Source organism: Lonchura striata, chromosome 1 (assembly GCF_046129695.1).
Source record: "Lonchura striata isolate bLonStr1 chromosome 1, bLonStr1.mat, whole genome shotgun sequence".
Lineage (NCBI taxonomy): Eukaryota > Metazoa > Chordata > Aves > Passeriformes > Estrildidae > Lonchura > Lonchura striata.
In genome coordinates, this window is record NC_134603.1 from 74,690,234 (window position 1) to 74,706,825 (window position 16,592).

The 16,592-nt window shown below is 43.1% G+C and overlaps 1 protein-coding gene across 2 annotated transcripts in view; it reads right to left on the reverse strand.

Moving 5' to 3' along the window:
• Positions 1 to 16,592, reverse strand: part of RETREG1 (reticulophagy regulator 1) — an 81,677-nt gene that overhangs the window by 48,805 nt on the left and 16,280 nt on the right. The window lies entirely within an intron of this gene.

The window sequence follows — 16,592 nt, forward strand, 5'->3', positions numbered from 1 at the left end:
GTGATGACAATACAGGTGGCACATGACATGCCAGTGAGCATGTCAGAACTGGGTCAGCTCAGAATTAGCAGCTCTTGGGTTGTTCACAACAGGCAAATCCACCTGCCTGTGCTCCAGATGCCTTTAACAGAACTGCATTTTAGACCAAGTGGCTCCAGAAGCAAAACACTCACAAATAACTGAACTGTAACTGCAGCTCCATACTTAAAAATATCAAACATGGAATAGAGCTGGCTTTAATATAAGTTGAAAATTGCTGAAAAAAAAATGCACTATATTTAAACAAAAAACTATGAACAAAGGCTGAATATCCATCCTCCCATCACTACAGACTATGATCACATTTTCTGACTGAGTGTAGCATTTCATTTTTACCAGTGTGTAACAAAGGAAATTAACTACTGAGCCACTTTTGCACAGATTGCGGCACACCCTGCAGTTTGCACAGACTACACTTATGTCAGGTATTTATTTCACATATTTAATCATGGATACAGAGACTTCACTTGAACAAAGTATTGCAAAATTTAAAAAATAAGTATTTCAAACTTAGTTTATTTAAGTATAGTAAAAATACACATCTCACAGTACCCCAATGAACTTTTTTTCCAGCATGGAGGCAAACTGGCAAAATCACAGAACCATTTAGGTTGGAAACGGCTTTCAAGATCATCCAGTCCAACTACAATGCTAGGTATAAGGATCTTTTGAAACCTCCACATGAAATTGCCTTGTGTTCTTTCATGATATTAATCCTTCTGGCTTAATAGAGGAATAATATTTGTTTATCCTTGAGAAGATACAAACAACACACACACACCCCAAAAAGCTTTCAAACAATATCTTTACAAATTATAACTGAAATCACCTATTTGTGAGATTAGCAAGATTAAAAAACAACTGTCAAATCAGACTGTGTGAGGTGTTCTTTTGAATCTTAAAATTTTAATTAAATATTTGTGTAAGAACACTTCCGTTACCAGAAGAAAAAAAAATTTGCAGAGGTACACTACAGCAGTCTTCTCATTGATTCCTTAGTATCTCAGTATTGGAACTCCAAAATAAACAATACAGAATGCTTTCAGAGTTCTCTAAATAGAACTAAAAGTTTAAAATAATTCTGAATAATTTTGATTACAACTAAGCAGTGGGGTACAGGAAAGGACAGCATTGTGGGACAAAAAGTAGAGTAATATATTTCTCTAAGAATTACAGTTTACGAAGTAAAACTAGAAAAAAAAATGGGCTATCCAAGCAATTTTAGATCAACTGCTCTCACCTGGATATTAGAAAGATACTGAGCATGTAAGTAGCAAAGATAAGAAGCTGTCAAAGCAGTCAAGGAGGATTACTCAGCATCCAAAAATGGAAAAAAAAAGGAGCACAGCCTTTTTAAAAAGTACACAGCCTGCCCTGAAGATGAAAGCATACATCTCAACTGCTACAATGCTTTTGAAATTCTGCTATATGACACTTAAAAGCAAACTGGAAAAAGAAATACAGCATATATGCAATCCCCATAACTCCACATTTAAGTGAAAAGTTATACCAAAGGGCAAGGGCAGGGTATTAGAAGTGCCTTGTTATATGAGACTGGTATGTCCTTAACATTTTAATTCAGTATTTGCCTTAATCCTTCAGATGAGTGAGCCGCAATACCCCAGGAGGAGTGGCAGACACAACAAAGAACAGAATCAGGGTTCAAAATATTTAGGAGCTCAGAGTGGGAAATGGCACAAAATCAACTACCGTAACTTGTCAGGAACATGCTATATTTGACAAGCCAAGTGCATAAATGCAAAATGGGAAACAACTTATGAAACAAGCAGTGCAGTGGAAAAGGATAAAGTTTCTACTTGAGTTATTTAAAAGTCTTAGAAAAAAAAATCTATGCCTGAAATGCATTCACAAGACATTTACCATTTACAGCACCAGTCATGTGTTTTACATGATACTGGTAAGTGTTTACTGATGTGTCCTGGGTTGTAAGATAAGCTTGTATTCCATTTGCCATCTGTCGAAGGCGAACCGGTTGGACAGGTTTTTTGTTATCTCTCTCAGAGACAATGGTTTGTGTATACACCTTTGACTGATTCAATGAAGGGCTGAAAAAATGTAACACCGTGAGGGGTCCCACCCAGAGGGGGGAAGCAGCTCTCTCTCTCTTCGCGGGATTCCGAGAGAAGCAGCTCTCCCTCTTCTTCGCGGGACTCCGAGAGAAGCAGCTCTCTCTCTCTCTTCGCGGGATTCCCAGAAAAGCAGCTCTCGCTCTCTCTCTCTTCGGCGGCACTCGCAGCGAAGCAGCCGGCGCGCAGAGGCGACGGCAGCGGAGCTCAGAGGCAACCCCGGCGCAGAGGAAGACCGGCCCCCACTGCCACCAGATCTTCAGAGGAAAACTATACCCTTCTAAAGATCACCACTTCAGCTGCAACTCATCAACTATTGCAAGGGAAAGCAATTGTCCCAGCAAACCTGATACTGGCAATCCTCAGGTTCTAGACCTTTTTCTTTCACTGGTTTTGTTTGTACCGATTGCATTTGCCTTTTTTTAAATTGTTGTCCAGTTTTCTCCTAGTAAAGAATTGTTACTCCCACTCCCATATCTTTGCCTGAGAGCCTTTTAATTTAAAGATCCTGGTAATTCAGGGGGAGGGGGGTTTGCCGTTCTCCATTGTACAGGAGGCTTTGCCCTCTTTCACAGACTCCTGTCTTGTCTAACCAAGACAGAATTTGGCGCCCAACGTGGGGCCCGAGGGCATTGAGAGGGAAAAAGGATTAACAGTTCTTAAGTAATTTGGTTTTGTTGTGTGTAAAAACATCTTCAGCATCACCATGTGGTCTAGTTTACCTTGGTTTGGGTGGCATGTGATCGTAGCTATACTTTTCCCATTTGCAGACCCTTATCTAAAAATGGGTCCTATAACTAAGGCTACGGTGTCTGTTATCAAGTTTGGCTTCTGGGTTAATTGGGTGAGGAATTCATGGATCTTTAATTTCCTCTGGAAGGCAGGTACATGGATTCATAGCTATCACACGTTAACTGTATGTTTTTGGGGTTACTTTAATAACGGTACCTACTGCGAGGAAATAGCACCTGGGCAAACTTTCTCTCAACCTTTTAACCATCTTTTCGGGTCTGCTCCACCAGTTCTCAAAGGGTTAAGATCCTTTATAAGTGCTAATGATACCATACAATGGGTGGTGTTGCTGATAGTCCTGTTATATTTAGCATTCAGAGATAAGGGAAGATTAACCTGGATAACTACCCTCACACCTACACCACAGACTCGAGATGCTGCTGCTCCAGAGCCTGACCCTGCCCCACAGCCCACCTCAGAAATGAACCGCCCAGATTGGGTGAGGGTTCTGGTTAAGGAGATACGAGAGATGCTGAAGGAGTGCATTTCCCCAGCTGGTGAGAAACCGTCCCTTTGCCTTGAGGAGGGACAGTCTAATAGTACAGCTGTGGAACCCACTAATGTTACAACTGTCCAGGTTCCAGCTGAACCACAAGGGCAGTCACGGTCAGCAGCAGTGGCCCCGGTAGAAACAAGGAAGTCTAAGGTGAAAGCAGAGCACCCTGCAGATAGGGACAGGAATGGAGGAACCTCACAACCCACAGGGGAGCCAGAGATTGCTATCATCACCGAGTCCCTGACGTACGAAAGTCTTCGCAATCTGCATAAAGACATTGTGCGACAAGGGCGTGAGGCTTATGCTACCTGGCTACTCCGGGTTTGGGATCTTATGGGTACAGGCGTGCAGCTGGACGGTGGTGAGGCAAGGAACTTGGGACCCTTGACCCAGGACTCGGGTATAAATCAGGTTTTTGTAAGGGAACCAGGGTCCCTTTCTCTCTGGGAGCGGCTCTTAATGAGTGTCAGGGAGAGGTTTATCCACAGAGAGAGAATGCAAGAGCACCATCATAGAATGCGCTGGAAGACCCTCGAGGAAGGGATCCAACAGCTGAGAGAAGTGGCAGTATTGGAGGTACTCTTTGGGAGGGATGGACGACACAATAATGATCCTGACAAGGTCAGGTGTACGGGACAAATGCTGTGGAGTCTGGCAAATCTTGGGCCATCTCAATACGCCACCTTCATTGCAACGATCAATGCTGACACCCACCGGGAGACAATAGGTTCTGTTGCCAACAAACTTAGGAATTATGAGAGTATGATTAATGGCCCAATGCAGGCTCATATCTCAGCTGTGATTAAGGAGTTTAAAGAGGAGATGAGGGAGGAGATAAGGAAGGTTAATACAGCACCCGTGAGAGTCACAGGCCCCAGAATCAGCACCCAACAATCCCCAGCTAGAGAGAGAGGGTACACCCCAAGGGCTAATCTGTGGTTCTTCCTGCGTGACCATGGGGAAGACATGGGGAGGTGGGATGGGAAACCCACTTCTGTCCTGGCAGCACGGGTCCGTCAACTCAAGGAGGGAAACTCTAACCGGGGGAGTTCCACCAAAGTGAAGGTAGCCTCAACCTCCCGTGACCAAGCTTGTGGGTACGATCTGTCAGACCCCCTTGAAGGGACCTCTAGTATGTATGCCCAGGGAAGGAATGATAACCAGTGTTAGAGGGGCCCTGTCTCTAGCCAGGGAGAGGCACGGGAAAACCGGATCTTCTGGACAGTGTGGATCCGATGGCCTGGCACATCAGAGCCACAAAAATATGATGCTTTAGTTGATACTGGTGCACAGTGTACTCTGATACCATCGGGACATGTGGGGGCAGAGCCTGTTTCCATTGCTGGTGTGACAGGGGGATCACAACAATTGACTCTGGTGGAAGCTGAGGTGAGCCTGACTGGGAAGGAGTGGAAGAAACACCCTATAGTGACTGGCCCAGATGCTCCGTGTATCCTAGGCATAGACTTCCTCCGGAACGGATATTACAAAGACCCAAAGGGACTCAGGTGGGCTTTTGGAATAGCCGCTGTAGAGGCAGAAGACATTAAGCAATTGAACACCTTGCCTGGACTGTCGGAAAACCCCTCTGCAGTAGGACTCCTAAGGGTGGAAGAACAACGCGTGCCAATTGCGACCTCGACAGTGCACCGCCGGCAGTATCGGACGGATCGAGATGCCGTGATCCCCATCCACAAAATGATTCGGGAGCTGGAGAGCCAAGGGGTGGTCAGCAAAACCCACTCACCCTTCAACAGCCCCATCTGGCCTGTGCGCAAATCTGACAAAGAATGGAGATTGACTGTGGACTATCGTGGCTTAAATGAAGTGACTCCACCGCTGAGCGCTGCTGTGCCGGACATGCTGGAACTCCAGTACGAGCTGGAGTCCAAGGCAGCAAAGTGGTATGCCACCATTGATATTGCTAATGCGTTTTTCTCCATTCCTCTGGCAGCAGAATGCAGGCCTCAGTTTGCTTTCACCTGGAGGGGCGTGCAGTACACCTGGAACCGACTGCCCCAGGGGTGGAAACACAGCCCCACCATCTGCCATGGACTGATCCAGGCTGCACTAGAAAAGGGTGAGGCTCCAGAACACCTGCAATACATTGATGACATCATTGTGTGGGGGAGCACAGCGGCAGAAGTGTTTGAGAAAGGTGAGAGGATCATCCAGATACTACTAGAAGCTGGCTTTGCCATCAAGAAGAGCAAAGTCAAGGGACCTGCCCGAGAGATCCAGTTCCTGGGAGTGAAATGGCAAGATGGACGGCGCCAGATTCCCACTGAGGTCATCAACAAGATCACAGCTATGTCCCCACCAACCAGCAAAAAGGAAACACAAGCTTTCCTGGGTGCCATAGGTTTCTGGAGAATGCACATTCCTGAGTATAGCCAGATTGTGAGCCCTCTTTATCTGGTTACCCGAAAGAAGAATGATTTCCACTGGGGCCCTGAGCAGCAACAAGCCTTCACCCAGATCAAGCAGGAGATCGCTCATGCTGTAGCCCTTGGCCCAGTCAGAACGGGACCAGAGGTCAAGAATGTGCTCTACTCTGCAGCCGGGAACCATGGGTTGTCTTGGAGCCTTTGGCAGAAAGTGCCTGGGGAGACTCGAGGCCGACCACTGGGATTCTGGAGCCGAAGTTACAGAGGGTCTGAAGCCAACTACACTCCCACAGAGAAGGAAATCTTGGCTGCCTTTGAAGGAGTTCAAGCAGCCTCGGAAGTAATTGGCACAGAAACACAACTCCTCCTGGCACCCCGACTACCGGTGCTGGGGTGGATGTTTAAAGGAAAGGTTCCTACTACCCACCATGCCACTGACGCCACATGGAGCAAATGGATTGCCCTCATCACTCAACGCGCCCGTATTGGAAACCTGAATCGCCCTGGGATTTTGGAGATAATTACGAACTGGCCAGAAGGTGAAAACTTTGGTCTCACTGATGATGAGGAGCAGGTACAAGTGGCAAGGGCTGAAGAAGCTCCACCATACAACCAACTACCAGCAGAGGAGACCTGCTACGCTCTTTTCACTGACGGTTCCTGTCGCATCGTAGGGATGAACCGGAAGTGGAAAGCAGCCGTATGGAGCCCCACACGCCAAGTTGCACAAGCTACCGAAGGAGAAGGTGGATCGAGCCAACTCGCTGAACTCAAGGCCGTTCAGCTGGCTCTGGACATTGCTGAAAGGGAAAAGTGGCCAAAGCTCTACCTTTATACTGATTCATGGATGGTAGCCAATGCTCTGTGGGGCTGGCTGGGAAGGTGGAGGAAGGCCAACTGGCAACGTAGAGGAAAGCCAATCTGGGCTGCTGATATATGGAAAGACATTGCCTCTCGGGTGGAAAAGCTGACGGTGAAAGTCCGTCATGTAGATGCCCATGTCCCCAAAAGTCGGGCTAATGAGGAGCACCGGAACAACGAGCAGGTAGATCAGGCAGCAAAAATAGAGGTGTCAAAGATAGACTTAGATTGGCACCATAAGGGGGAGTTGTTCCTGGCTCGATGGGCTCATGATGCCTCAGGTCATCAGGGCAGAGATGCCACCTACAAGTGGGCACGAGACCGAGGGGTGGATCTAACCATGGACAGTGTTTCCCAGGTTATCCATGACTGTGAGACGTGTGCTGCCATCAAACAGGCCAAGAGAGTGAAGCCCCTATGGTATGGTGGGCGGTGGTCCAAGTACAAGTATGGGGAGGCCTGGCAGATTGACTACATCACACTGCCCCAGACACGCCAAGGCAAGCGCTACGTGCTGACCATGGTAGAAGCCACCACTGGATGGCTGGAGACTTTCCCTGTACCTCATGCCACTGCCCGGAACACCATCTTAGGCTTGGAAAAACAAGTCCTGTGGAGACACGGCACCCCTGAGAGAATTGAGTCTGACAACGGCACCCATTTCAAGAACAGCCTTATCAACACCTGGGCCAGAGAACATGGTATCGAATGGATATATCATATTCCCTATCATGCTCCAGCTGCCGGCAAAGTTGAACGGTGCAACGGACTCCTTAAGACTACCCTGAAGGCACTCGGTGGGGGAACATTTAGAAACTGGGAAATTAACCTGGCAAAAGCAACCTGGATGGTCAACACCCAGGGGTCTGTCAATCGAGCTGGCCCTGCTCAGTCAGAACCCTTACACGCAGTAGATGGAGATAAGGTCCCTGTAGTACATATGAAAGGTATTTTAGGGAAAACTGTTTGGATTAATCCCACCTCAGGCAAAGACCAACCCATTCGTGGGATTGTCTTTGCTCAAGGACCTGGTTACACTTGGTGGGTAATGCAGGAAGATGGGGAGACCCGCTGTGTACCACAGGGAAACTTAGTCTTAAGAGAGAACTGGGTGTAAGATTTCATGGTGTGCAGATGGAAATAGAATAAGGGGTGGATAATGTCCTGGGTTGTAAGATAAGCTTGTATTCCATTTGCCATCTGTCGAAGGCGAACCGGTTGGACAGGTTTTTTGTTATCTCTCTCAGAGACAATGGTTTGTGTATACACCTTTGACTGATTCAATGAAGGGCTGAAAAAATGTAACACCGTGAGGGGTCCCACCCAGAGGGGGGAAGCAGCTCTCTCTCTCTTTGCGGGATTCCGAGAGAAGCAGCTCTCCCTCTTCTTCGCGGGACTCCGAGAGAAGCAGCTCTCTCTCTCTCTTCGCGGGATTCCCAGAAAAGCAGCTCTCGCTCTCTCTCTCTTCGGCGGCACTCGCAGCGAAGCAGCCGGCGCGCAGAGGCGACGGCAGCGGAGCTCAGAGGCAACCCCGGCGCAGAGGAAGACCGGCCCCCACTGCCACCAGATCTTCAGAGGAAAACTATACCCTTCTAAAGATCACCACTTCAGCTGCAACTCATCAACTATTGCAAGGGAAAGCAATTGTCCCAGCAAACCTGATACTGGCAATCCTCAGGTTCTAGACCTTTTTCTTTCACTGGTTTTGTTTGTACCGATTGCATTTGCCTTTTTTTAAATTGTTGTCCAGTTTTCTCCTAGTAAAGAATTGTTACTCCCACTCCCATATCTTTGCCTGAGAGCCTTTTAATTTAAAGATCCTGGTAATTCAGGGGGAGGGGGGTTTGCCGTTCTCCATTGTACAGGAGGCTTTGCCCTCTTTCACAGACTCCTGTCTTGTCTAACCAAGACATGATGTTGCTCAGTTTGAGCATCATGCTCAGAGCAATACAGATACTCATATATGAATAATGAGAATTTCCATAAATATAACCGGGTTAGAATATATCCTTGTATAAAAACAGTTAAAACAGCCCCAGTACAACTCTGCTGGTCCTTGGTTTCTGCCCTTACTTTTTCAGAAGTTGCTTTTCTTGCAGCCAAAATAATGTTTAACCTTTATGTTTAATTAATAGGAACAGAACACAAGGATGGGCTTACAGAAAGAGGAATGCAATAAATTTTTTGGTAATTCTAAAGAAACAAGATGATTCCAGCATTTTCTCCTCATCTTTTCTGTGCACCCTCCATAATGAAAGGTGAGCTGAGCTTCTGGGGACAAGAGAGGAAAATGTCTTGTGATGGCTAAGACAGAATTGAGATATAACCAAATTACTAGAGAACCACAGAGAGCAGGCCTGACTTCAAAAGTTTGCAAACCACTCCATGTGAGAAGAAATCGCTTATGTGCACTACACAATTACTGGCAAATAAAAAAAAAAAATAAGACAAGCAAGTAAACTATTTCTACTAGTGAGATACATGGCACCTACAAATGCTGTGCAACATCCCTCATTTCCCCTCCCCTTAAACAAGAACTAACCAACCACCAACCTTTTCCTGCAATTGTATAGAAAAAGGTATTAAACTTTTCAGACTAAGTGTGATACTTGTGCCAAATTTACAGCATTTCTACTGTAGTATTGGTTTTTGCTCCTGTAAGAAAAGCTTTACTAGTATGTTTATTTTATCATGTATCAATATGAAAAAAAAAAAATCCAGGAGAATATATTACTTGGAAAGGTAGCTAACAACTTGGAAATAACTAGCCAGAAAGGAGAAAATAGGTCACACAATAATTAAAAAAAAAAAAAAAAAAATTGAAGCATTGAGAGGTTTTTGCACTGTAGACAATTCTTTCTGCAATCTGCAAAAGGTTTGACCATTCATGTGTAAAGTGCCTTTAGAAAAAACTCCACCACACATATTGCTGCCTATCTGAGTTGTAGCAACACATTCTATAAAACAAAGGACAATTACAATCTGTATTTGAACAGTACAGTGGCTACTGAAAAAGTAAGGGTTTAGGCTGCAAATAAAACTCAATTTCCATTTGCTATCCACAAGTAGGCATTCACTTCCTGAAGGACTGCAACAGCTTTTATATATTAAGAACACTTGGAGGAACCATTTTTGAAGCAGAATTGTTTGAGGTATGTTATCCAGCCATATATACCTTCCAACACATATGAATATATGAGGCAAAATGAACAGAACAGCAACCACTATGAAATACCAAGGATGGAAGTCTTTGAATACTCCAGATGCCTTCAGACTACATTTAAATAACTGAAGAAGCAAATATTTGCTCCCTGGAGCCTATTTATATCTATTTATCTGTTAGATTATATTCTACCCTCTGTTTTGCTGTAGGTCCACAGGAAGTATTTTCTTCAGTCTGTTTCCAAATTGTGCAGTTGTGTAGGGTCATGTCAGGAATGGATCCTGTTTGGATGACCAAAATAAGATGAAGAGACTGTGCAACAGAAACTGGAACTGATGGTGCTGTGTTTTGGTACTGACTGGCCCACATGACTGTCTTTGGCTCACATTACATTTTTTCCTATCTATAACATCAAGGAAATAGATTAACAAGTGTAAAACAGAAACACTTCCACTAGAGCCTCGATCTTGTTGGAGCTCCTAATGGAAAAAGACCTATTATTTCCTAATCCACTCATCTACAAAGAAAACACCCTGAAGGACAAGACCTTTTTTTTGAGATACAGTGAAGCAGCATATCCTTGGTATCTCAAGAGTGGTCTGAATACACAACATACTGTGCCTGAGACCCATTTCAGAGAAACTTTATGTACACAAAGAGGTAAATAGATCAAGTCCCGTGACCTCCAGTTGTTACTGCTGTGGTTTGGTATTCCCATATGTTGTGCCAAGAGTGTAAGAGTCAGTTTCTTATTGTAGCCACAAGTAGCAGTCAGTGTATCTCCAAAACAGACAGGCCTTCAGATCAACAGGGGACAATGACACAAGGGTTGTAAATGCCCTCACATGTCTCACCACCCTAGGCTTCCTGTACATATTCCAGGGAAACAAACAGTCATCATTAACACACAATATACCTGGCCTACCTACAAGCATATGTTTGGGAAGAGATAGATCAAGATATATATCTCAAATCTTTCTCCATTGATCATTAAATTAGACTAAGCAGACTATGTCAGAAATATTTAGGCACGTCACATGCAGATTGTCTTAAGTAAACCCAGTAGGCAAAACATATAAATCAGCCTCTGACATAATAAACAAAGCATGTGTCCTGGGTTGTAAGATAAGCTTATATTCTATTTGCCATCTGTTGGAAGTTGGGCAGGTTTGTTATCTCTCAAGAACAATGGTTTGCTCGAAGAGGTAATGGTTTGTTAATGGGCCATTGACTGATTCAATGCAGGGCTGGTAACGTAACACCATCCTATTGTGAGATGTTCCACCCAGAGGGGGAAGCCAAGCACTCTTTTATTGTATAAAGGGGTAGCTTTTGGGGAGACGAAGCAGCTCTCTCTTTGCGGGATTTCGCGGAGAAGCAGCTCCTTCGGCAGGACTCCCAAGAGAAGCAGCTCCTTCGGCCGGATTCCCAGAGAAGCGGCTGGAGCGCGGTGAGGCGGCGGCGGCGGAGCTCGGAGGCAGCCCCGGCGCAGAGGAAGACCGGCCCAACTGCCACCAGATCTTCAGAGAAAACTATACCCTTCTAAAGATCACCACTTCAGCTGCAATTCATCAGCCACTGCAAGAGAAGCAGCTATCATTTCGACTGGACTGCTACCAACACCCCGAATCCTCAGGTTGTGGACTTTTTCACTAGTTTTGTTTGTACCGATTGCATTTGCCTTTTTAAATTGTTATCTAGTTTTCTCCTAGTAAAGAATTGTTACTCCCATTCCCATATCTTTGCCTGAGAGCCTTTTAATTTAAAAATCCTAGTAATTTGGAGGGAGGAGGTTTACCTTCTTCATTGCACAGGAGGCTTTTTGCCCTCCTTCACAGACTCCTGTCTTGTCAAACCAAGACAGCATGGTAATTAGATTAAAGGGGCAACTGTCTCATTTGTATTTAGGGACAAGATGAAGAGTTTTTTTCATTGCTCTCAGTGAAATATTAGGAATAATTTTGTACAAGTGCATTATGGAGTTATTAGACTTACGGTGTTATTAGATTCAAAAGATTATTTTTTCTTCTTCTTGGAAAAAAGCCCAATAGCCACACATTACAGGAAGTCTGTCAAGCTCTGAATGGTGCTAGCACAGAATATTGTTATCGAGAACACACTGACTGTTGTAATGCATACAAATGTCTATGAGCTGGGCTGATGCAAGTGTGAAATCAGTGTAGCTCGAAAGATGAATTCAGGTCTGGAGAAGCCATGACCTGAATTTGAAGCTGATCTGTCACATCAGCTGACCTAGTAATGGACGTTGTTACCTACCAAACAGTAACACTCACCTGGAAGTGGGCAGCAACTTTGATGGCTCTGGGAGTCCGTAAGTCTCATCACAGCTAACTCTCATAAAAGGAATACACAAAGAAGGGACTGGAGGAGGGAGGTGGTAAGAAACAGAAATGTCCTGGGCTTAGAAAATGACCTCTGTGTATCTGTTTGTCACCTTCTATCAGTGAAGGCAATGTTTCAGAAATATCCCAGTTGGTAACTAGTGAGCTTCAAGACCACTTCAATATTAACCATGGGTTTCAACATCAAGTCCTAAAGTGCTTCAACAAAGACACCTGCCAGTTAAAAGCTTCCATCAAGAAGTGTCCTTTTTCTCTTGTAAATGTTACTGTTTCTTCTTACAGAACTCCAAATCTTCATTGACCTGACACATGAGCAGCAGTGGATGAGATATGCTGTTCATGGTGCTGCACTTGCTTATTTTTCCCTCCTCTTGGGAGCAGAGGAGAACATGTGCTTTGGGAATAAAAAAACCCTTTCTTTCAACTTACAAGGCCAGGAGAACCCTTTCAGGATTTATTTTCATAGCACAAAGGATTATATCCACAGCATTCAATGTTTAATAATATAGTAGGTACTACACACCTACTGCAGTCTGTGTGGCTGAAGCCAGCCATTAGTGGAGTAGGAAGTTTAACACCATGACTGGTCAGGCAAGGCTCTTCCCAGAAGTCCCAAGCAGCTTTGATCTGAGAAAATGATGAAACATAACAGGGGACTGAAAACAAGCTGTGCAGAGCTGCTTCAGAGCATTAACTCCTTTCTTTCTGGCTTATTCTCTTCAGTCACTCTCTGATGGCCTTACAAATGGACTGTTACTTAGTGCTTTCTCAGGCTGAAACTAAGCTTTTTTTAGGCTTGATATAAAATAATAATTATGTGTTAATATTAATTTGACCTTCTTACGTTTGACCACTCAAGAAATGAAGGTGTGCGGCAATTCCTGTCACACCTGGATATTCTAATACATCTACTGACTAGACAAGTACCAGATTTCAAATAAATCTCTCTAGGATAGGAAGAAATAAAACAGCTTTATAATAAGGAAGAGTAATTTAATAAGTAATTTAATAAGACCTTTTCCAGTGCTCCTTTTACAGCTGTCACCCATTTTTTAAAAAAGGCAAGATACCTGTACAGCAGTTCCTCAGAAACAGAACAAGATTTAGGGGGAAAAAAGTACCTAAGGAAGGTTTACCTTATCTTCAGTTTGAAATTTTAAACTTAAGATAGTACTAATTGACTCAATGAGAAATACAATCACAGGCCTTCTTACATAGACACATTTTATATATGAGACAACAAGCATCCTGCATTTAAGTTATGACAATGAAAAATGTAATGCTTGCTTTGATTAGTCAGCAGTGCTCAGCAAAGATGAAGGAGGACCAAAAACAAATGCCACAAATTAACAGCATTTTCATTCAAGTATTTCAATCTCTGATACCTGGAATGTACATGCAGCAGACAAAATACACAATGCATGTGAATGTTGAGAAAATGCAAGTTTCACAACAGGCACAATCAGTAATTCACCCTCCAACTACCAAAAGTTTACAATTTCACTATAAAACTCATCAGAAATTGGTGCCACCATTTATGAAACATTCTACTGTGCTGGTGACTGATATTAATTTTCAAAACCAGAATCACATAACAGAAAGGTAGGGCAGGAAACGAGTCTGTTCATTTTGGTACGATCTACATCTGTTTAGATAAACCAAACTGTGTGTGGCAATTCTGTCAGGCACTAGAATTGGTCAGTTCAGCAGTTAAACCATTAAAATAGCTCTTAGCACATTTTTGGTGGATGCCAGCTAGCACTTGCCAAAGCAATCCGAAGGAGTTTCAAAGTTGGCACAGACTAGAAATCCTTTCCTGCCTGCACAGCCATTCTGCATGGACCTTAAGGCAGTTACAAACTATGGATACAGGGCTGTAGAGCCATGATGCCAAAGAAAAAACATGCACACAATTTATTAGAAGAGGTGATGTCTCTCACTGAAAGAATCACAAATCTACCAAATTTTTTCTCTGTAAGTTACTTAAGAGCAAGTGATTCTCTGCTGGATATGGGGATATATTTGCCACATCTTGCTCATACATGATAAGACAAAAACCGTTTTTCATATCCAATTTTGGGTAAAATAAAAAGGAACCATGCTCCCAGCCTCAACATCTTACAGCAGTTCTTTTAATTTCAACACAATCAACAGGCACATTTATAGTAGCATTCAGAAAAAGAAAAACACACCAACAGTGCAAACAAATGCAAAGTCTTTAAGTGAACTTATAAAAGCTGTACATGAAAGGTTGGGTGCAACAGCTGAAATTTCATTACGGTTAAACAGCATCTCTTAAAGCTGCCTTAAGGCAGAAGACTGTGAAATGTCCAGAGCAATATCTATTTTTAGGGAAGGCACGCAAGAGCCAGAGAACTGCAAACCACTAAACACTCATGTCTGCTCTGTGCAAACTGTCAGGAAAACAAACAGAGGACACGCATGCCTGTCCTAATGTAAGCTGTAAAGGACAGTATATCACAAACCTTCTGTTCTTTCCAAAAGTGAACCTGCTTTTCGATGAACACTGATGTCCATAAAAAATTACCTGTCCATAAAAAAATCTGAGAAGTCTTTCAAAAAGGTATCTCATAAAATGCTTTTATGGAGCCTAAGAAGCCATGACAAATAAGAGGAATTATTCTGGGAAAGACAGAGACCAGATGCAAGAATTAGCAGAATTTAATAAAGTATAACATGATTTCTTGCAAAAAGGCAGATGAAATGTGAAGAAATTCAAAGAGAAAAAAACCCCAAAAACTCTTAAAGTCATATGGGCTTTATTACTCAGGACATTACCTTGAAGTGATTTTCCACGGAAACATGGATTCATGAAAACATCTGTTCAGAGCTCAGCAGAGGTTAAAAAAAAACCAATCACATGTTGGGATTTATTATGAAGAGAGGGACAATGTATAGTCCAAGGATCTCCCTCAATGCTATTTGTAATGTGTCTCTTCAACAAAAAGGGGCACAGAAATGGAAGAAAAATTCAGAAAAGCACAATGAAGACATCAAAACTCAGAGAACCTCTATTTTAGGAACAATTAAGCAGTTATGAACTGAAGAAACAGGTCAAGACAGAAGTTTATAAAAGTCACAGCTTCCTGGAGAATGCTAATAGAGAATAATTGCTCAGTATTTCTTCCAACAAGAAAAAAATGTAGGAAGAGTTATAAACTATTATAGAGCAGTAAACAAACAGCAGACTGTTCACAAAGCACATGGTTCAGCTGTGGATCTCTGTGTACAGGACGTTGCCAACAGAAGTTTCTAAGAACAAAACCAAAAAGACAAATTCACAGAAGGTCCACCTAGAACAGCTTGGGAAGGGGGTGGGGGTAAGGTCCAACTGGAAGCTGCTGGGAAAGTACACCAGTAGAACCTTGCAAGTTTGTCCTGCAGGACATTACCCAAGGTCATGTTTCTTTCTGGCTGGATCCCTTCAGAAAGCAGATGCTGCGCTAGATGGACACATACAATGCTTGTATTATATTACCCAAAGGCATGAGCTATGGTGAGCTCATCAAATTCTCTTTTTCACTCTCTGCATTGTGTCCCCGCAGAACAGCAATCAAGTCCAGCATTCTGAACAACTGAAAACCTGAATCCAAGATATTTCAAGTACTATTTATAGTCTTTTCCATTAAAATCAACTATTCTGTTTTGGTGACCTGATGAACTGGGGAGTAAGAGAAGAAAAATGTATCAGACTGCAGAATTATTTTTCATGGAAACAAAAGGCAGTCAAAAAGCTATGCTTCCTTTCACTTCACAAGCAATTTAGTTTTCCTTGCCTTCTTCTTTTTGCATGTAAACAGACAGATAAAGTTAGATTCAAAACCCTGAAAGACAGTAAATTTTATGTAAATTACTCTGACAAATAACAGGAGGGAGAAATGAAACATAAATCACACTAATCTACTGTGCCACAGGAATAGCTTCTCAATAAAAATTTTTTAAGCACTGCCGCTCCACACAGATACATGAAGTAGCACTAGCTATGGTAAAAGCATTTTACTCTGCTCAGTTTATAAACTAAGTTGTCATCAATTCCATATAGCTCAATTTTATGCTTATGAGATTTCATACCTGTGGAAGATTAGAGGTATGAAACTGAACAGGAGCTGCACATCTGAACTGCTTTCTGTAATTGCTATGATACTGATATTTGTCTCTAGACAGAGAACAAAACCCTGCATCTTCCCTTTTTCAATTGTACATTACTGTTTCTTCAGTGTCAGGCTACAATACAATAGTGTACTAATGGATACACTTTCAAATTATGTCAGATATATAATAAATCCCGGTGGTATTTCTAGAAGAATAATGCCTTAAATATGCAACTTTTTGTTCTGAAAATGCCTGCAATCATTTAGGCATTGATTATACTGCTGTTGTGCT